At 38.9% G+C, this 21,929-nt stretch overlaps 1 non-coding gene across 1 annotated transcript; it reads left to right on the top strand.

Annotated features, from left to right (window-relative positions):
* Positions 1-3,716: 3,716 nt before the first annotated feature.
* Positions 3,717-3,823, top strand: LOC118489528. Its single transcript, XR_004887548.1, has one exon. It is a non-coding gene; the product is annotated as a small nucleolar RNA R71 (small nucleolar RNA).
* The last annotated feature ends 18,106 nt before the right edge of the window (positions 3,824-21,929 follow it).

Here is a 21,929-nt window from a genome sequence, read left to right as displayed (position 1 = left end):
ACGGTCCGTAAAGGATCGGGCTGTGGTAATCGGCTTTCTAGAGAATAGAGTGGTCCACCAATAAAATGAAATTCTCCAGTTGGAGCAGAGGTTGGTTGGGTGGTCGTGCTTGATGATGGTGCAGTGGGTGTAGACTGTTGTTGTGGTTCAGATGTGAATGGAGGCGGTGGCATTGGTGGCAGTTCAGTAGTTGATGTTTGTTGTGGTGTTTGCTGTTGTGGAGTGGATTGGTTTTCTGATGGATTCATGGTGTCTTGAATTGCTTTTCCTTTCAAAGCTGAACGAAGAAGCAGATTCTGGCGTGCGGTCTTTTCAATTTCGGGATCGAACAAGAGCGGAGAGGATCTTCCTGAAAACCGAGTATGCATGCAAAAAGATCACCTGCACACAAGTAAACAAGAAAACAAAGCGTAATACCGAACAAGACAAAACGAAACAAAAAGAAATATTTTTGGATTTTTATGATTTTTTTTTTCAAAAACAATAAAAGAAACTACTACTACTAAACTAACACTAAGCGCACGAATTCCCCGGCAGCGGCGCCATTTTGATGACTGTCGTAAGGGTCAATCAAAAACCTAAATAAGCTACGTAGATAGCGTAAGTAGGGTATCGTATCCACGGGGAATCTGTGGTCAGTGTCACGTTTTTAACTAAGAACTAAGTTATCTAAATTGGGGTTTTGATGAATTTGACTGTAAAAGCTAAGAAACTAATTAAAAGAGTTGTAATCAATACGAGAAAGAATAACCTCTACCCGGAATCCCAATTACCCGTTTAACATCAGAACCTGTTTACTGATTCAAAACACCACATAGACATGGCCTCGGAATTAATGAATCTGATCAGTTATCAAGGATAGTTTTTAAGATTCACTATGCCACCTAATAACCCGTTCAATTGTATCAACTACCCGCCAGTTTACCAACCTGCAAACAACGCAAGAAAGTTGCCAATACGCTTAATAAACGACAAATAATTCAAACACAATAAACGTTTACCAAGAATCCAACACGAGTGGTCAAGCTGTACCAGTTATACGAATCCGTAAACAAGAACTAATGCAAAACAATGTAAAAGTTCATCCGAGTAGAAGTTACAAGAGAATTAGCCGCGCATCATAGTCATCGTTTCTTCAAGATTTGCTAGAAATTGATTAAACATGACCTACTTGCTTCCAAAGATCAAAGATGATGAAAGTAATTGCCCAAAAGTGCTCCAAAACGTCCTCTGGCGGCTGTGTAGTGAATCATCCACGTTTTTTCTCGAACTAGGTTAAAATCACACTTTTCCGCGCTGTACCACTGTCGCGCCACGTTACAGCTTACATAGACTCCCTCGCGTGGCGCGAAGAAACATGATTTGACTGCTCGTTGACTTCCACCTGTCGCGCCACGCGACACCTTACATAGACTCCCTCGCGTGGCGCGAGGGAGTATATTTTCCAGCATTTCCGCTTCCTCACTCCGTATTGCCTTGTAATACCCGTTTTCCAGCTTGAATGGTCATTGTGCTGCATTTACGCGCTGTTAAGCCTGAAAAACCCGACAACCAATAAGTATACAAATCACTATGAATAAACACACTCTAATGCGTAAAACCTACACAAACTATACATCATATGACGTGTTTACACCCGCACATCAGTGACTTGTGAGAGAATTATCAACAACATTATTAAAATCATCAAATCATCATCACTTGGCAGCAGACTTCGAGAAGAGGAAGGGGGTTTGGCGGCACATGTGAAGGCCATAATTATCATATAGTTCACGTGACTTCTTGGAGGGTCTTGACTTTTCAAACAACATCAAATCATCACATGCTTGCAGGCTTATTTGGAACATCACGTGAATAAGAAACACATATAGTGGACTTGTGTATTAGTGGGCTACTTGGGCGGCTGGCTTGATTGGGCCGCCACACAAAAGGCATGCAAGACAATAAAAGACGGCTGAATGGACGATTGTGATTGGAGGATATCAACGGCAGTTTGGACTTGGGTCAGGATGGCACATGCAAGTCAGAGCTCCACCGTAATTTACGGTGGGGCCGTAACTTACGGCGGCCATGAAAGGTGCACAAGTCTCCACCGTAAATCAGTCTATTTTTGCCGTAACATTTTCAAGATTACCGTAATTTACGGTATGGCCGTAAATTACGGTGGACATGACGAAAAAATGTAACTGCCATCATATAATCGGTTTTGGGAGTGTCTTTTGGGATTATCTCATCATTGACGGTTCTTGGACACTTTGGGGGGCGAATTTGGAGCACTAGCTTGCTTTGTGAACATTTCCAATCATTCGGTTTGTGTTTTTAATTTGTATGAACATTAGATTGATGTTGATGATGATTCACCGAGCCATGTCCGGCTAAACTCTTCGGTGATCATCCTAGGTGAATGTTTCTAAGACTTTTGTGTGTTTAATTTCTGCATTTCTAGAATGATATCTTGCGTTGCTTGAATGTCATGGTGTATGTTTGATTGTTTGTAGTGTGTTAATCCATATTACAATTTCTAGTCTCGATCGTACGTTCTTGGTGCCGTTGGCAACCGAGATATCACGGGAAGGGTTAGGGTTGGTTATTGGTTAATAGGTCATCGGGAAACAACCTCGCGTAATCTAATCCGAGTACTTTGTTCCCTTTTATCACTTCAATCACATATACACGAGTTATGTCTATGTAACTCTTTCTAGTGAAATTGCACACAACTGTTTAAAGAAACTGAAACCTAGGGTGATCATTGTTCTCTCCTAATTGTTTACAACCAACTTTGATTTGACTTAGTTCTTAATTTAGTTTTCTAAAACAACAATCCACAATCTTGAATTTTAATTTTCTGCAATTTAGTTTAATATTAGTTTAAATACAAAGATATACAATCAATACATTTTCCACATACTCCCTGAGTTCGATACCCTACTACCGCTAACTACAGTTGTTTAGGGATTAAATTTGCGTGACCCACGACATCACGTCACTTGGTAACGCGCCTTGTGGTCTCTCAGAAAAATTTTGGGCTAGTTGACTTAATTGTTTTTCTATTTTTTGAATACTAGCTTGTTGATTTCTAAAATTTGATTCTAATTGTAGAAACCTTTCCGAGTTTTTCTTTTCAGTGTCGGAGATGAGGCGAGATATAGTATCTTCAAGCCTTTCTCGTCCACCTTGTTGTTGAGGGAAATTTTGTGACTCATTTCTTGGTTGTTGAAAGTTTGTTCGTTGGTTTTGTTGGTTACTACTATTGCCGGGTTCTCTCCAACCAAGGTTAGGGTGATTTCGCCAACCTTGGTTGTAGGTGCCCGTTGGAGGACCCGACGGCCTAGGTCTATTATCAATGTAGTTTACTGACTCTTTTTGATCGTCTGTTTCTTTCATACAACTCCAATTTTCATGTGGCCCACCACACCCTTCACAAGCCATAACCGAGACTGTTTTTTGTCATTTCCAATTTTTTTATTTTCGAAGAAAGGGCCTCGATTTGGGCTTGTAAAGAAGTGTTTTCATCAACCTTATGGGCGCCCGGGGCAATAGATTTATTGCCTCGAGGAGTGTGCCACTGAAAATTGGTTTAAGCAATTTCCTCAATTTGATTATATATTTCATGCGGGCGGCGATTACCTAAAAGTCCCCCGGAGCTAGAGTCAAGTGTCTGCCTTGTGTGTGGCAACAACCCATTATAGAAAGTGGATACTTGTTGCCATATCGCAAGGCCGTGATGTGGACACCTTCGCAATAGCTCCTTGAACCTTTCCCAAGTTTCATATAAGGATTCCCCGTCCTCTTGTGAATATGTATTAATTTCAGTCATTAATTTAGCCGTTTTAGTAGGAGGGAAATACTTATATAGAAATTTTTGGGCTAGTTCATCCCAGGTGTTTACCGATCCAGCTGGGAGGGCGTTAAGCCAAGCTTTTGCTCGGTCTTTTAGTGAGAAAGGAAACATTAGAAGGCGGATGGCGTCATTTGATGCTCCATTGATCCGAAAAGTATCACATATTTCTAAGAAATTAGTAATATGTAGATGGGGATCCTCGTCCGCAAGCCCATGAAAGGTTGCGGAGTTTTGAAGCATCTGTATCAAATGCGGCCGAAGTTCGAAGTTATTGGCTTCAACATTCGGTGCGTTGATAGCGACGCCGAGATTACCTACGGTGGGTCGTAGATAATCCATGAGGGTACGTTGGTCCGCCACTGGAAGTGGATTCCCCGAAACTTTCTCTTGGTTTTTGGCTTTTAGTCTTTTTCTGAGAAAGCGTTCGGGTTCTTCTAGAGGTTCTTTTATGTCCTTATTAGAACTGGAGCTCATACACTACGTAGGGGTGGCGTCTGGTTCCGAGTCCTGCAATAAAAACAGAAAAGAATGCTGGTCAAAAGGTTCACCACGGCCCCGTGCTCAGTGAACACGGCCCGTGGTCGGAGTTACAGTGATAGTTTTCCAGATCCCAGTTACTGGAGAGTTGGACACGGCCCCGTGTTGCACCGACACGGCCCCGTGCTCAGCCTTCTGTAACTTGGAAAACTAAAAACTGCCAGTAACAATGCTGGGCACGGCCCGTGTCCGACCAGGCACGGCCCGTGCTGAGCTCTGCAAAAGCTGAAAAATTAAGAAAATCCTAAAAAATAAAAAAGAAAAATAAAAATATGATTAGGCCGTTGATTCTTAACTTTCTTAAAATCCTTGTGTCCCCAGCAACGGCGCCAAAAACTTGATGCGTGCTAGTGCGTATATGTTTTAGATGTATATTTTAAGCCCTTTTTACACTTTTAGCCAAGTTTTAAATTTATAAAACACGATATTCACTAACACTAAACACACATATGGGCAAGTGCACCCATCGTGGACGTAGTATAGTGTTGGTAAGATACCGAGGTCGTCCAAGGACACAAGAGCTTTTAGTACCGATTTATCCTCAACGTCTAACCAAATCAAAATGATAGAAAAGATTTTTAAACTAAGAAAATAAAAGCTAACTAAATGCTGAAAAATAAAAATAAAAATAAAGACAGATAGACAAGATGAATCACTTGGATCCGACTCGTGTATTAGTATAACCTTTGATTATTTTCGCACTTTTGCACTTGTTTAAGAGATTATCTTAGTTATTGTAGTAGGCCCCTCTTTTGAAGGCGACGTTACCCTCAACCCAGTAGTTTGAGTCAGCAAGGATACAATCCTAAAGGGTCGGATTATTGAAAGATAATGAATTAAGTTATTAATGCAAATTATGGTAGGCCCCTCTTTTGGAGGTGACGTTACCCTCGACTAAGTAGTCTGAGTCAGCAGGGATACAGTACTAAATAGCCGGGTTATAGTATTAATAGTAGTTAACTTATGAGGGGGTCAAAGAGTTTGGATCCCCGCCATCCAATACCTATGGGTATTGAAGGAGATCCTACTAAATTTGACCCAGGTCCCTTGCAGGACCTCTAAACGCCGAACAAGGGCAAGACCCTTACCAAACCGTTCCCTTAACCCCCGACCAGGTAGCCAACATACCTCCACATAGACCGTGGAGATATGAATGGTGAAAATCTTTTATTTTATATAGACAATAAAATAATGCCAAGACACCACGGACAAACGATAAGGAAGAATCACCTTCAACATAAGCAACTAGTTATTAAAGTCATTAATACAAAACCAAATAAAATGTGCAAAAGATTAAAAATAAAAAGTATTATACTAAGCACTTGTCTTCACCAAGTGATGTAAGAGACTTATGCAAACATGGCCTTGATTGTCAAGAACTCTTACGATCAATCTTGGATCCCGAGACGACTCACACACTCTATGATGGACAATGGATGATGGTGGTGGATGATGGTGTTATGGTGGTGGTGGGTGGTGGATGAAGTGTGAGAGAGGTGGTGTGCCAAGGGATGAGTTGCAATGAAGCCAAGCACTCCTATTTATAGGCTGAACAGAAGCCTGGGCACGGCCCCGTGTCCGCTGCACACGGCCCCGTGCCCGTCTGACAATCTCTCTCTTCATTAATTGTAATTCGCAATTACAATTAATGCGCCTGCAGTACTTTCGCCACGCCCCCGTGTTCACTGGGCACGGCCCCGTGGTGGGCAATGGAAGCTTCTACAGGTTTGTCTTTTCTGCTGCTTCTTGGGAACGGCCCCGTGCTGGATGAGCACGGGGCGTGTTCAGTCTTCTGCCTTCTCTGTTTTGCTTTGGAGGATGCTGTCGAGGGGTCGGGTAATCCACTTATGTTCCTTTTCTTGTATTTATGTTAGATTTAGCTGCCTTTTTGCTTCTTTTGTTAATTTGAGCTCATTTAATCCTGAAAATACAAAAGGAAGACAAAAACACTCTTTTTCCAACATTAATACTTAAAAAGGGTTAGTTTTATGCCTCATTTGATGTAATTTATATGTTGCATTTTACACACATCAGAGAGCAAGATTGGAAGCAAATGAGCAAGGGAAGCCATGATCAAGGGGGGGTATTTATAGGTTTTTGAGAGCCGTTAGGATCGTTCATCGATAACCGTGATTCGATCTCAGCCTTACAAGTGTGCCCCCTGTTTTAGAAAACTATGGGTACACTAAAACCAGTCCCTAGAATTAAATATATGAGACAAGAAGCAAAACCACAGCTGGTTTTCAGTTTTTCTGTTACTGGGCATGGTATACGGACCGTATGAGGTCCTTTATACGGTCCGTAAGGACCAGGTCTGCTCAGCACATCTTTCATTAATTGTCACATTTGGCCCCTGCACTTGATAATTGCCATTCCCGACACATTTAAGGCCCGTTAAACCATTTTTAAGGCTCTACAATGATGCCTAATCATAGGGAACATGAAACATGCCTTAAAAATATGCCGGATGTCGGTTCGTTTGGTCGGACGGTCACATTGTTCGGCTAATTACGACGAAACACGGACGGACGCGAAAAACGAACCAAATTACGCGACGAATGGAATTTTATCAAGCCAAACACTAAAATAAAATATTTTAATGATTACATAAATTTTTGGATGTCCGGATATATTCAGATTGTAAGATATGCGCGAAAATGCAAACTTTTGCACTTTTTGACGCTTTTAGTCCCTGTTGATCAAATAAGTTTATTTTTGCGCACCAAACACCTCTAAGCCTATTTCTAAGCTATGTAAAGGATATTTAGGGCATGTTTAACTTATGATCATATTCCGGAAGGTTCGATACTATACGAACCGATAGACTTTTGCAGTTTGACGCAAATAGTCCCTCTAATGCGCAAAGTTGCGCATTTCATCGTTTAATAGCATCGAAGCCTTATCTAATCCATATTAGGCATTCATGAGAGTATTATTAAACATCACGATGCTTCAGGTTAGCTAAAAGGTCATTCAGAGGTATAATTAAACATATTGACACTTTTAACCCCTTATATTTGCAAAGTTGCGCGTAACGTCACTTAAAGGCATAAAAGCCTTGGACGGCCAACGATTGTCATTCCCGAGAGTATAATCAAATATCATGAAGCTCTCGGATTGTTAAAAGGTCACTCAGAGCTAAGAATTAACATGTTGACGCTTTTAACCCTTTATTGCGCAAACTTTCAATTAATTAAGCAAACGGCTATACTCGATCAACAAGTGGCTCATTTGTGAATATAAAACCGTATAAGGTTATTTAGAAACTTATTTTAGGTATGTTAATACTTCCAGTTCTTTCATAATCAATGTTTTTCGATTTTTCGAAAAATTAGTCCCTTAAATTCAAGGTTTGACTTTATTAGGGTTTATTACACGTGTCAATATATTATTGGATGTGATTTTACGAGGTGTTACACCAATGCCCCAGCTGCATTTATGGACATGATGAAACGAATATGTAAGCCATATTTGGATAAATTCATAATTGTCTTTTTAGATGATATTCTCATTTACTCTAAGAGCAAAGAGGAACATGCAAAGCATTTGCGCGCACTTCTGAGTTTATTATGAAAAGAAAAGCTTTATGCAAAGTTTTCGAAGTGTGAATTTTGGTTAGAAGAAGTACAGTTTCTTAGGGATTTAGTCAATCATGAAGGAATTCATGTGGATCCCACAAAGATTGAGGCAATTACCAAATGGAAAACCCCTGAGTCACCAACCGAGGTTAGAAGTTTCTTAGGATTGGGCGATTATTATAGAAGATTTATCCGAGATTTTTCTAGAATAGCCATTCCCTTAACTAAGTTAACCTGTAAATCTGTTAAGTTTGAATGTGGACCAAAACAAGAAGAAGCCTTTAGAATTCTTAAGCAAAGGTTAACCAACGCACCCATACTAGCGTTACCAGAAGAAACAGAAGACTTTGTAGTTTATTGTGACGCTTCTAAGTTAGGTTATGGAGGTGTGTTGATGCAATGTCAAAAGGTTATAGCTTACGCCTCTAGACAACTTAAGAATCATGAAGAGAATTATTCAACCCATGATCTGGAATTAGGAGCTATAATTTTTGCTCTTAAGATTTGGAGACATTACCTTTACGGCAGTGAGTTTACCATTTTTATTGATCATAAGAGTCTAAGGTATGTTTTTCGGGCAAAAGGAGTTGAATATGAGACAAAGACGCTGGATGGAGATACTTAGTGATTACGATTGTAATATCCAGTATCATGCAGGAAAGGCAAATATATTTGCTGATGCTTTAAGTCGAAAGTATCATTAAAAGTCAAAAAGAGTGCGTTCTCTTAAATTAAATCTACAAGTAGATTTAAATGAACAAATTAGAGAAACACAAGAATCAGTAATCAGAGATGATACTGAAAAGTTGAAAGGAATGATTAAGGAATTAGAACAAGGAACAGATGAAATTTGGAGATTCCATAAGAAAAGAATGTGGATACCTAAATTAGGAAACCTACGTCACGGTATATTAGAAGAAGCCCATAAGTCTAAGTATACGATGCATCCTGGAAGTGACAAGATGTATCAAGATTTAAGAAAGAATTTCTGGTGGATAGGAATGAAAAAGGATATAGCAGCGTATGTTTCTAAGTGTTTAACCTGTTCACAAGTTAAAGCTGAACATCAGAAACCCTCAGGTTTATTGCAGCAGTTAGAAATGCCGGTGCGGAAGTGGGAATTGATAACAATGGATTTTGTTACCAAATTACCTAAAACTAGAAAAGGTAATGATACAATCTGGGTGATTGTAGACAGGCTAACTAAGTCAGCTCATTTTCTACCAATGAAGGAAACTTTCAGTATGGAACAGTTAGCTAAGTTGTATGTAAATGAAATAGTTTCATTGCATGGAATTCCTTTATCAATTATTTCTGACAGAGATAGCCGTTTTACCTCTCATTTTTGGACAAGTTTCCAAAAAGCAATGGGAACCAAGTTGAATCTAAGCACTGCTTATTATCCTCAAACGGACGGACAAAGCGAAAGGACAATTCAGACAATGGAAGATATACTTAGAGCTTGTGTAATTGATTTCGGAGGTAATTGGGATGATCATCTACCATTAATAGAATTTTCTTACAACAACATCTATCATACCAGCATCAATGCTGCACCATTCGAAGTACTTTATGGACGAAAGTGCCGAACTCCAGTCTGTTGGACAGAAATTGGAGAAAAACAACTATCTGGACCTGAGATTGTGCAAGAGACCACCGACAAGATTGTCCAAGTCAAGGAACGACTAAAAGCAGCACGCGATCGACAAAAGAGTTATGCTGACAACAGGCGAAAACCGTTGGAGTTCCAAGTAGGAGACAAGGTGTTATTGAAAGTTTCTCCTTGGAAAGGAGTGGTAAGATTCATCAAAAAGGGAAAGCTAAGCCCCAGGTATGTTGGACCTTTTAAGATTATTAGAAGAATAGGACCTGTAGCCTATCAGCTACAACTGCGAGAGAAAATGGCAGGAATACATGATGTATTTCATGTATCTAATCTCAAAAAGTGCTTAGCTGATGAATCACTAATAGTGCCTCTTAAGGATATAGAGGTAAATGAGAAATTAAAATTTTTAGAGAGGCCTCTACAGATTGAAGACAGAAAGGTCAAGAATCTTAAACACAAGAGATTAGTTCTGGTCAAAGTGAAATGGGACTCAAAGAGAGGACCAGAATACACTTGGGAGCTTGAATCAGAAATGCAGAGGAAATATCCACACATATTTCAATAGACCTCGAGGACGAGTTCTAAAACAAGGTGGGGAGGATATAACAACCCTCCTAAAATATTTCTGACACCCCTAATTTATTTAGAATGTCCCTAAAGGTCCTAAAATACACTTCGTATACGAATAATGGACCCTAAATACTTTAATTTTGTAAAATTTAAATAAAAACAAAATCCAGTCCTCGCTCGCGGGCCGCGAATGTGTTAACTGTGACCTACGCGGGCCGCGACAGCTGGTCACCAGGGCGAGCCCCCAGGCTGCCACGTGTCACCACTCGTGTCAAACCTAGTTCAATGAATCAGCAAAGCTAAAACCTACACCCCTAGCTTGCGGGCCGCGAAGGCTAAGCCTTCAGCTTACGCGGGGCGCGAGAGATGGGCTGATCAGCCTTATAAATAGCTTCGATCGGCCTCAGTCCCAACTCGCTCAAACTTTTCGAATTCTCTCTCAATTCTGAATATTAGAAAGTAGTATCGGGCATTATACCCCTTAAATAACGAAGTTCTGCCTTGTTGTAAGTATTTTAACCCCCGGTTACGTATTAGATACGATGCCCGATTGATCTAGTGCTCCGTAACGGCTGTCGTGGTTCTGCCCGATGTAGTCCTTGGAGTTCTGTCTCGAGGAGGGTATAACTAATGTAAATATTGGGTTATTATACTAACACGTGTGCATTGTGTAATTAATAGATAATCACCAGGAAATCATAAAGGAAAACCCTAAAGTTGCAATGTGAGTAATCTCCTTTTTGTGAACCTTTTTGCAAACTATTTTTACAAAACCTCAAATGTTTTACATTATATTAAACAGTGATTGAGTATTTGTATTCTACAGTTATCGTTGGTATGTTGGGGTTTTGTATACAAAATTTGTTACTACACTGTGAGTAGTAACATGACCACAAGTCGGGTTGACAGTACCGTGGGTGGTAATTAAAGTAGATGGAAACAAATGTAAATGCGAGATCGCCCTCAATACTCTAAAACAGTTTTACCTGTCTTGATTAAATTGGGATTCACTCACCAGTATTTCCCACTGACAAAATGTTTTTAAACGCGTTTCAGGTAACAAAATGTGAAAGCCAAATAGAAGCCAGCTGGACAGCACTGAAGGCTTGGAAAAGTGGCTATAAAGTTACCTAAAATAAAGAGGATGTTTTATTAAATAAAATAGGATTTATTCCTATAAAAATGTGTGTACTTGAAACTTGGAAAATTTCCCATGTGTTTAATATTATAAAAGTGTGGTATTTTACTCTAATAAAATATTTCCTAACTACGGTCCTGATGTAAATTCCGCTACCAGACTGATAAACCCAGATACCACCGATACTGGCCGTGGCCACCCGTTCCCGGGGTATTAAGGGGACGGGGGTTGCGACAAGTATAATATAATAAACATATGTGAATGTAACATATATATCATTTAGGTGATATGATACATGCATATAACATGTGATGAAAGAAAATAGTTTATGATATAAAACATGAAATAAAAAGGAATTACTTGTATATATATATCATGTGACACTAAGAATATATAAGTATGTATGTAACATGTGATATGGTGCATGCATAACATATGACCCTTTAATGCATATAACATGTGATGTGATGAGGGTGTATGTATAGCATAAGTAAAAATGTGGTATATAAATGGGAGTAGACGGTACAAGATAATAAGCATTTCAGAAGAATGTGTGTTTAAGCAACATTCTAACTTCTTATGTTTCTAGCAAGTGGAAAAAAGAGACATGCTTAACAAGTTGAGTCTTGCCGATAGCGTCCGTGAGGATGTGCCACAACCTATTAAGGTTGCGAAGCCCATTGGCGACGTAGTTAAGATTTCTGGAGAGGGAGCTCTGTTGAAGAACCATTACAAGGCATTTGACTTTGATGGGAACACTTACGAGCTTGTGAGTTAAAATTTTAGAACTTATGAGTTTCTTAATTCTTTTGGTTTATTCGTTACTTTTTGTGTCGATAAATATAGTTACAAAACACAATTAATATTGTTTATTCTTTCTTTGTGAAATATGTAGGGAGATACAGTGCTTCTAGCTCCCGACTCTCAAGGACGGATGGTGAAGCCGTATGTGGCTATGATTAAGGTATTTATATATGTTTGTACAATTGTTTCCATAAGTACGTTTTTGTTTTATTAATGTTCATGTGTGTATAGGATATCACTGAAATGGAAAATAAGGGAATAATGTTAAATGCACAATGGTTTTATCGTCCAGAGGATGCAACACCAATAAGAAGTGGTAAAAACATGGAATCGATTGGTTCAAGGGAACTATACTATAGTTTCCACAAGGATGAGGTTCCCGCCGAGACCATTATGCACAAGTGTATCGTCCACTTTGTAACTACACAAAAACATATCCCATCCCGTAAAGAATTTCCTGGTTTTATTGTTCAGAAGGTGTATGACCCTAATACTAAGAGGCTTCTCAAGCTCACCAACAATGGTTTTTTACATGACATGGAACAAGAAATCGATCTACTTGTTCAGAAAACAATGCTTCATTTAAGTATCCTTCCTGACACCGAGAAACCAGTTGATAAGGGGAAACGTCTGAAATAGGAATGCCTAAATAAACATTCTCCTCTTTTATGTCAAATGGTTGTAACGTGACCTTATGCATATGAATGCCTAAATAAACAATCTTTTTTATGTCATATGGTTGTAACATGACCTTATGCAGTTAGTGATGTAACTGAACCATATTGTTAGTGTTTTGACATTGATGTGTTAGTGATGAACTTATCATAACCGCATGAGAGGGGACACATAAGATAGTAATATATATACCAAATAAAGTACACACAACACAATATGTTTTTTGTGCCGAATCATTTTACCGTATCAATATGTGTGATCATTAACAAAGCTTAAGAAATTTGATCACATGTAAATTGTAAAGCCCCAAACACGAGTGGCCTCAAAGCTCTATCAGTGCACCAATACAAAATTCTTAAACCGATAAATGTCACAAATAGCAGCGGAATCATAAAGTACCATCAGTTCATCAAGTTTAAACAAAACATCTAAATAACATAAAAGGGTCATGTGTCGGCGATAGGATGTCAGTACAATGAGTAAGGGGGCCTCAATTCACGCCTTGGACTTCCTATCAAGCATCAACTTGTCAACCTGACATGCACGCTAAAGTCAGCTATGCTTAGTGAGTCCTAGTTTTTCAGAAAATAAGGAGTTAACTTTTTGGATAAAATGTTTAGTAATTATCATCAAACCACTTTAACATCAAACATTCACCAACAACTGCTAGATACTATGTTAGACAGGGTTACATCTGTATGAGACTCCATGCTTCCTAAGCTATCGCGCTCATATGACCCATCAATAATGCTAGAAACAACTTTTAACCATCAATTATTTAATGTTAACCATTAATAATTTAATGTTAATCATCAATCATTTAAACTTACAACTTAATCAATCAGTATTAATCACATAACATCAATCAATCAATCATCACGCAATAGTTTTTTTTTTTTTGAAAATAAAACTTCATTAAAACAACCTCCATCCCGAACGGGCAAAAGGTCAAACAAACAAACGCCCTCGACCCAAACAGGCAAAAGGCTACAGCTTACAACATATACATATGATATTTACACCACTCCTTCCAGCTAATATATTTACAATAGGATCTATTTTTACCCACCCAAAACCTCTCAATTTAATTTCTACCAAAATATCATTCGTACTTCTTCTAATCTGATTGAAGACTAATTCATTCCTGTCTTTCCAAATACACCAACACGAAATTATAACCAGCCCTAGGATAATCTTTTCACCTTTTTCCAACCTGAATAGAGTTATGAATATCCATAAGATCTTTGAATTCGAAGGCGTAGATCGGGGGAATGTTGCACCACGCGCTAACAGCGGCCCACACCCTAATAGCCACCGAGCAAGCAGTGAAAAGATGATCCACCGTTTCCTCATACTCGTCATAGAAAGGGCACATGACCGAAGTAATATCCACGTTCCTTCTTTTCAGATTAACTCTAGAAGCAAGTCTATCCAAGTTACCTCTCCAAGCCATAATATTACATTTTAGAGGCACCCATTTGCACCAAACGAAGTTAGGGGGTGGCTATTTCCCTTATCCTTTATTTACGTCTTTTTACCAAATTTACCGAGAAGCCTTTCTGCATGTCATCGTTCCATATCCATGCATCCTTATCATTTGACAATCTAACCATGATGTTAACCTCTTGGCATTCCTGCCACTCCTTAATCTCTAAATATGACTCAGGTTATCTAACCAACTCCAAGAGAATCCACCATTTCATTGAACCATAACAATCCTATCCGAGATCCTGCAAGTTTTACACGAATCCAAAGCAAACAAATGTGGCCATCTTTCCATGAAAGGAAGATCGCCCAACCAGGTGTCTATCCAAAACCGGATATCAACTCTATTCCCCACCTTACCTAGGGTCATCCAATTTATACCTTTGCCATTTATTTTCATTTTAGAAATCGATTTCACAATTTTATTCCAGCATCCCGCAGTGTTACCCTTTAGCGGCAGGAAGCTTCTTTGATTGATTTTAAAATGACACGCGTCCACCACTTTTCTCCATAGATCATGCTTTTCAACCCTATATCTCCATCCTCACTTATAAATGAGAGCCTCATTAACTTCTTTAAGTCTGCTAATCCCCAAACCCCTTTTTTTCTTGGGCCAAGTGACCCAATCCCAAGCTACCCAATTCATCTTGTTATTTTCCCCCGATCCCGCCCAAAGAAACTTTCTCATTTTGCTTCAAGAATATTAATAATACCGACTGAGGCTTTATATAAGGAAAAATAATATATTGGGAAACTCTTCAAAACAGAATTAATTAAAGTAAGCCTCCCCCTATAGACAAAGTTTTACCTTTCTACACCGACAACCTTTTATCAAAAACCTCTATAATCGGATCCCAGTTTCTTATTCCATTCATAATAGCCCCCACTGTGATACCCAGGTAGGATAGCAGGATGTTATCCGTGTTACACCCAATCACCTTAGCCATATCTTTGATGTCCCAGTTTTCCACCCCCAACCCATAATGGGTGGATTTGTGAAGATTAATTTTTAAGCCCGAACACAAGTAAAAAATTCTAAGACATCTAGCCACATTCATAACATTAACCCTAACCCAATCCCCTAGAATGAGCGCGTCGTCCGCATACAAAAGATGAGAGACGACCAGACCATTATTCGGAGTTTGAATACCTTTGAAAAAACCTTCAAGCCCTGCTTTGCAGAAAATGCTAGATAGGGCTTCCATAACCAACAAGAACAGAAACGGAGATAACGGATCTCCCTGTATGATCCCTTTGGAGCAACTAAATTCGAAAGTAGGAGACCTGTTAACTAAAACCGCAGATCTAGCCGAGGCTAAAACTCCTCCAACCCATTTACACCAAATATAAGGAAAACCCATCTGACCCATTACATCCAAAAGAAAACTCCAACTCACATTGTCGTAAGCTTTCTCAAAATCAATTTTAAATAGGAAAGCCTTTTTTATCTTTTTTAATCCACGAGATAAGCTCATTTAACATTAATGGACTGTTAAGGATGCACCTGCCTTTGAGAAACGCCGTTTGATTTTCCAAGATGATGCAACAAATAACCTTTTTGAGATGATTAGCAATGTAACACCTCGAAATTTTGTGTCCAATAATGTGTTAACACGTGTCATGAGTTTACACGTGGCATTAAATATTAAATAAAGGACTAAAGTTGACAAACCTTGAACGTATGTAAATTCGAGGGTTATTGTCACACCCCGATTTCCACGTGTCACCGGTGGGCCCGGTGTGGGGTACAGTGACGTAGTTGGCATCGTCATAGACAAACACACAATATAAAAATGCACAGCGGAAGCAGAATAGATACATTTCAACTTTAAATAAAGTGCAATAATAAATATCACAGTAGTTGAAACGGATCCACAGGCGGATCAAATAAAATAAGATAAAATTTGTTCAACAGATATTTGTCGTCCGAGCTTGCGAGACTATAGTGGACGCTCTTAGGAAACAACCAGCCTATTTTCGTATAGTACCTGCACTTAACCTTTTGGGAAAAATACGTCAGTTTACACTGGTAAATACAAATCAACCGACTCATTTTGAAAATGATTTAAAATTGATTTAAATGCACAAGGCATAAATATTTTTATTAACTTGGGATAATTATATAATATAAACTTGTGAACGATTTACATGCACTCGTATCTTTGGTGGCCCGGGATCTACTGTCCGGGCTAAAGATTAAGTGACACACCACATTAAAGAGTTATACACGCCGAGTGTACGCCTACACCCCGTGCTCTGGTCGTGGCCATCTCGTAAGATAATGCCAAGGATATCCGGGACACGGTCAATAACCCCCCAAAGCCTAAAGTAAGACAAGACTGTTTAAACGAGTCGCACAAGCTATTCAAGACTGTACACCCATAAGGTGCAGGACTTGTGCGCCCGATCAAGCGGTATTTTAAATACCGTACCCCAAGCCCATATAGGGAAAATAAGTCAAAATGTATTTACCTGAGCAAGTATGTAACACAAACGGTAAGTGTGGTAGCTTTTACTGGGCCTCCTAATCTGGAACAAAGGTTTATAATTAACCTATTAGATTCCTAACGGGTCTTTTATTTAAGCCTAAGCTTTGACCGGTTAGTTTTAAGAATGATACGGTTTACGCACGATTAAGCGAAAGACCGGATAGAATGTGATTTAGACCCGACAAGTTTGAATACTTGTATAATATGGGTATACTAAATACATTCTGGATTTTGAAATAAAAATGATATCGTTTGACCCGTTTCGGTTAATTTACGCAAACTAGTTACGTAAACCTGAACCGAACGCAAAAAGGGCGTTACGGGTAGCCAAAAGAGTCAAATGCAAGTTCCCTGATATAATATGCTTTAAATATGATATAACATCAGTAAGTTATGTTCCATATTGCCCGGAATAAGTATAAACTCAATTTATGCCTTAGAAGGGCATTTTGGTCATTTAAAAGATCATAAAAGAGTAAAATTAAAAGTCTGAGTTTCGGGTCTGGTTCATACAGTAAATATACTTAATTTAACATGTTATAACAGTAGGGTATGACCCATATACCAAACTTAACATTTAAAATCAAACTATGCACCGTAGGGGTATTTTAGTAATTTCACAAGGGCTAAAACTGCCAAAACTGGGAACCTGAGTTCAAAATATTATACTTACTGTTATTATATGAAAATATGTAATTTACATCAGTAGGTATAAGTCTTATAGGTTTAAAACAAGTATAACGCTTACTATGCGCTTAAAACGCTAAATATGCGATTTAGAGCCGCTTCCGGGTTTATATATGAAAGCTGAGATTTTTATATTTCCAGAAGGCTCAAAATAATTTATTTAACATATAAAATCAGTAGGAAAAGGTTTCGGGTCAAAAGAATGTGTAAACCTCATTTTATGGCTAAAACGGTCAAAACCGACATAAGCCGAAATAATTAAGCGATCCAAGATACGATCAGCCAAAAATTAAATAAAAATCATCTAAAATCCCAAAATATTATATTGCATCTGTTGGTAAAAAGTTTCGTATCAAAACGTGGCCAGAAACGGGTTCTACGCGAAAAGGGCCGTTTATGTAAATTTATAATATAGTTTTACGCTAATGGCCATAACTCACAATCTGGACCACCAACTGATCCGAAATTTTCGGTGCAAGTTTATACATTAGAAATGAAGATTTCTATCCTTTCACTTTTCCAAAAATCCCGTTTTATATCAAAAAGGGCAAAATAGTCAACTTTTAAGCATAATCGGAAACATGCAATTTAATCGGCTAAGTATAGACTCAATCAACAAAAATTCCAGAAAGTTTTACCAAAATAACAATGGTCAAAAATACTCTCCAATACAGATCTCAAACATGCATGTACGAATCCGAATCGATAGTCTACGAAATAGTCGTTTTATAGGACTTTCGGTCCCGATTCGTATTTATACTATAGATTGTCGAGTCGATGATGATAAAACACATTTTTATATGTATTACAAGTTATTTATGATGATCAATCAGATTGCATGTCTAATATATTAACATTCAAGCTTATTTTTGCAAAAATCACTTCTGTTGACTTTTTAGAAACACGTTTGACTCGACAATTAGCATGCATATAGTGGGATTCAGATAATACCCTTTAGAGGGTTTGTTTCCCACATAAATACCAACATAAATCTGGTTTCAATTCGAGAAATGACAGAGTAATTCTCGTTTAATCAGAAAGTCAAAGTTTATGAACAAACAGTTTGACTTTTACTAATAATCGATGCATAAACGAATTAGAGATTGAATTAAGAGCTTACAAAGGTCCTATAGATGCTTAGTGAACACTAGGATGGTGCCTTGACGTTCAGATTAGTTCCAGAAATCTGCCTTGAAGGTTCTTGCAATGAGAGCTTCTTGTTACAATTGCAAATGCCCAAGAATGGATGAAAAATCTGATTTAAAGCTGGAAATTCAGAGGTTACTGCATCCTAGGCATGCATGGCATTTCATTGGATCAAAAGGAGGTGAAAAACAGCTGTTTACCACCCAAAATCGGACCCAAATCAACCCAGTTCGCGACTTCTGTCGCTGGGCGCTGGGTCGCGGCCCGCGTAGGACCTCAGGCGGGCGCTTGGGGTCAGCAGCTCTAAAGTTGGCTCATTTGTTGCATGTTTGGTCCCTGTACTTTAGTTGCGATGATTTGGCTACTTTTCTTGACCCGTAAACCCCCAAACTTGGTTTTTAGGAACCTTAGGACTTTTACCAACATGGTAATGTCCTCGGATAATTTTGCGCTCAACCGAAAAGCCATGAAATTCGACGTTGACGCTTTTAGTCCTTCAAGTACGGTTTTGGCCATAACTTTCTCATACGTTGACGAAACTTCACGAAATTTAACCACATATTCTAGTGAGTATATTTTAGCTTCTCAAAGCTTCGGGTCTGCCAAAAGTTCACTCAGAGGTATAAATTCAACATGTTGACACTTTTGGCCCCTATAGTTTGTAATTCCTCACTTTTGTGCAATTTCCGCGTCGTATGATCCATGAACCACCCGTTTAAGGTTATAAACATTATGTAGGGTTATCATAGAGCCTATTTATCCATTGTTGACACTTTGGACCCTTACGTTCCATAGTTTTCACTGTTTGTCACTTTTAGTCCCTCTAAAGTTTGTTTTCACATACCGGAACCTTATGACACGTGTCAAGACATTATTGGACGAAATTTTTCGAGGTGTTACAGTTATAAATGTCAACGAAGGGTAAATATACTGTATAGTAACCCTAAAAGATGCGTGTACCTTCAAACGAATAAATCATGGATCGTACGGAGCGAAACGCGGAAGAAAGTGAGAGATTACGAGCTGCAGGGGTTAATCGTGTCAACATGTTTAATTTATACCTCTGAGTGACCCTTTGACGAACCCGAGGCTTTGTAACAGTAAAATACGCTCACTAGAAAATAATATATAAATTTCGCGAAGTTCCGTTTTAAAACGAGAAAGTTATGATCAAATTCGTATGAGAGGGGTTAAAAGCGTCAACAATAAAAGTTAAGGCTTTTCGGACAGTAATTAAACTAACCAGGGACTTAACAGTGCAGGTAAAAGGCACGAGGCCCTTAATCGTAAATAATCGAGGGCCAAATCGCAAAGTTACCCCTTCGAAACCGAAAGGTCAGGTTAATCATTACAAAAGATTTGAAAATCTTTGAATTCAGGCCTCAGGCGGCCCGCCTGAGTGAAACAAGCAAGTTGAAGCGGGCCGCGAGCCACCTGTGGATACGTTTCCTGACATGAAGATTCAGGCGGCCCGCGTGCATGTAGCCTGAATCTAATGCGGGCCGCGTACAAGTCCCAGATGCAGAAATCTTGGACAGACTTGCTGTTTGAAGTTGTGAACGATCATTTGAGCAATAAATGAAACATGGGCGCCCTCTACATGCCCCCTAGCACCCAGGGCCACCTGCTGAACATCCATGATGCCTTGTAGGTTGATGTGTAATGATCTTATGCATGAAATGTTACTATAAAAGGCCATACATTGTGCACAAGTAAATCACACCTCAAACCTGCATTCTAAACCATCTCTGGAGCTCTCAAGCACTCTTCTAACATTCTAAGTCGTGCACCAAGCTTCTGTAAGTGTGTCTACCCTTTTGTGGCTTAGTTATTGCTTAGTTTAGCTTAAAAGTCAATCCGTCGTAATTAACGATTGACTTTGCGATAAATCACGAATGGTCTAGTGGTTTGTCGAATCAAAGATAGTTATATGTTGGTAATCATGTGGGCTTTAAACCCCTAAAAGGGCACCCTCTGATTCCCACTCTAACTAGTCCAAATGTCGAGTTAAACGTGCTTAGAAAAAGTCAACAGAAATGCTATTTTGCGATTTCTTGCATAATCTATAATGTAGATGATATGCAACCTGTTTAAACACTCATAAAACATGATAATAAGTATATAAACTAGTCTAAGCTTGTTTGATCCGACCATTTCCTGTTTTGACCCGATTCGGAGCCGAAAGTCGCAAAAGTTTGACTTTTGCATTGACTTCAGTTCTGACCCGTTAAAGTTTGATTTAGATATGCCTTAGGACTCTCTTAGGACCAGGTTACATGATGGTATAACCCTCTGTGACCGGTTCGTTGTTTGTCTGAGTCTTTTACACATTTCCGTTAAATGCTTAAAAGTTGACCGTAACGCCCTTTTTAATTTAAAACGAGAATTTCGGACATGTGAAAGGATCATAACCTTGGTTACTGATTTCTAAGTATGTCCCTAAAATTTCATGTCAATCCGAGGTCCAGAATAGGAGTTATGCTAAATAGCGCAAATTGTGAAACTTTAGTAATTAAATAGCGCAATTAGCATAACGCCTATCTAAACCCGGATTTCGACACCAAACCTTTTACTCACTGATGTAAAATAATATTTTGGGATTTTTAAAGATTTTTAATTATTTTTAACCTGCTCATAACCTGCGGTTATGGCAACGGTTCGGTAAATACCGAATATACCCTTTTCGGCCGTAACTTGAGTTCTACAAGGTCTTTTGACCCGATTCCAGTTGCTACTGATTTTAATTAATAAATAAAGTATTTTAGACTTTATAAACTGTTCAGGAAACTCAGATTTCCTGTAGAACTCATAAACCTCTTTTGTAATCTTTAAAAAGACCGAAATACCCCTACGGGGCATACCCCTACGGGGCATAATATGAACTTAAACTCGTTACGGGCATTATGGAAGGTATCCTACTGATACCACAACCTCTTTAAAGCGTGTTGACTTAGGAAAACAGTGTAGGACTCTTACGGTTACCCGTTGCGCCTTTTGCGCGCACGGTTCGGCTTATGTAACTAGTTTACATAAATTAGCCGAAACGGGTCAAACCATATTGTTTTGACCCCAAAATCCAGAGTATGATTATTATACCCATATAGAACAAGTCTTCAAACTTGTTGGGTCAAAATCACGTTCCATTCCCGGTTTTCGCCTTTCACGCGATTAAACCGTAACTATCCGTTGAAACTAACCAGTCTAAGCTACGGCTAAATTAAAGACCCGTTATGTCACACCCCGATTTCCACGTGTTTCACCGGTGGGCCCGGTGGGGGATTACCGTGACGATGTTGGCAACAATATAGTCAAACCACACAATCATATAATGCACAGCGGAAGCTTAAGATAAATATATAAACTTCAACCTCTG

The sequence above is a fragment of the Helianthus annuus genome, chromosome 17 (genome assembly GCF_002127325.2).
Source record: "Helianthus annuus cultivar XRQ/B chromosome 17, HanXRQr2.0-SUNRISE, whole genome shotgun sequence".
Taxonomy (NCBI): Eukaryota; Viridiplantae; Streptophyta; class Magnoliopsida; order Asterales; family Asteraceae; genus Helianthus; species Helianthus annuus.
This window is presented reverse-complemented; position numbering and strand designations above follow the sequence as displayed.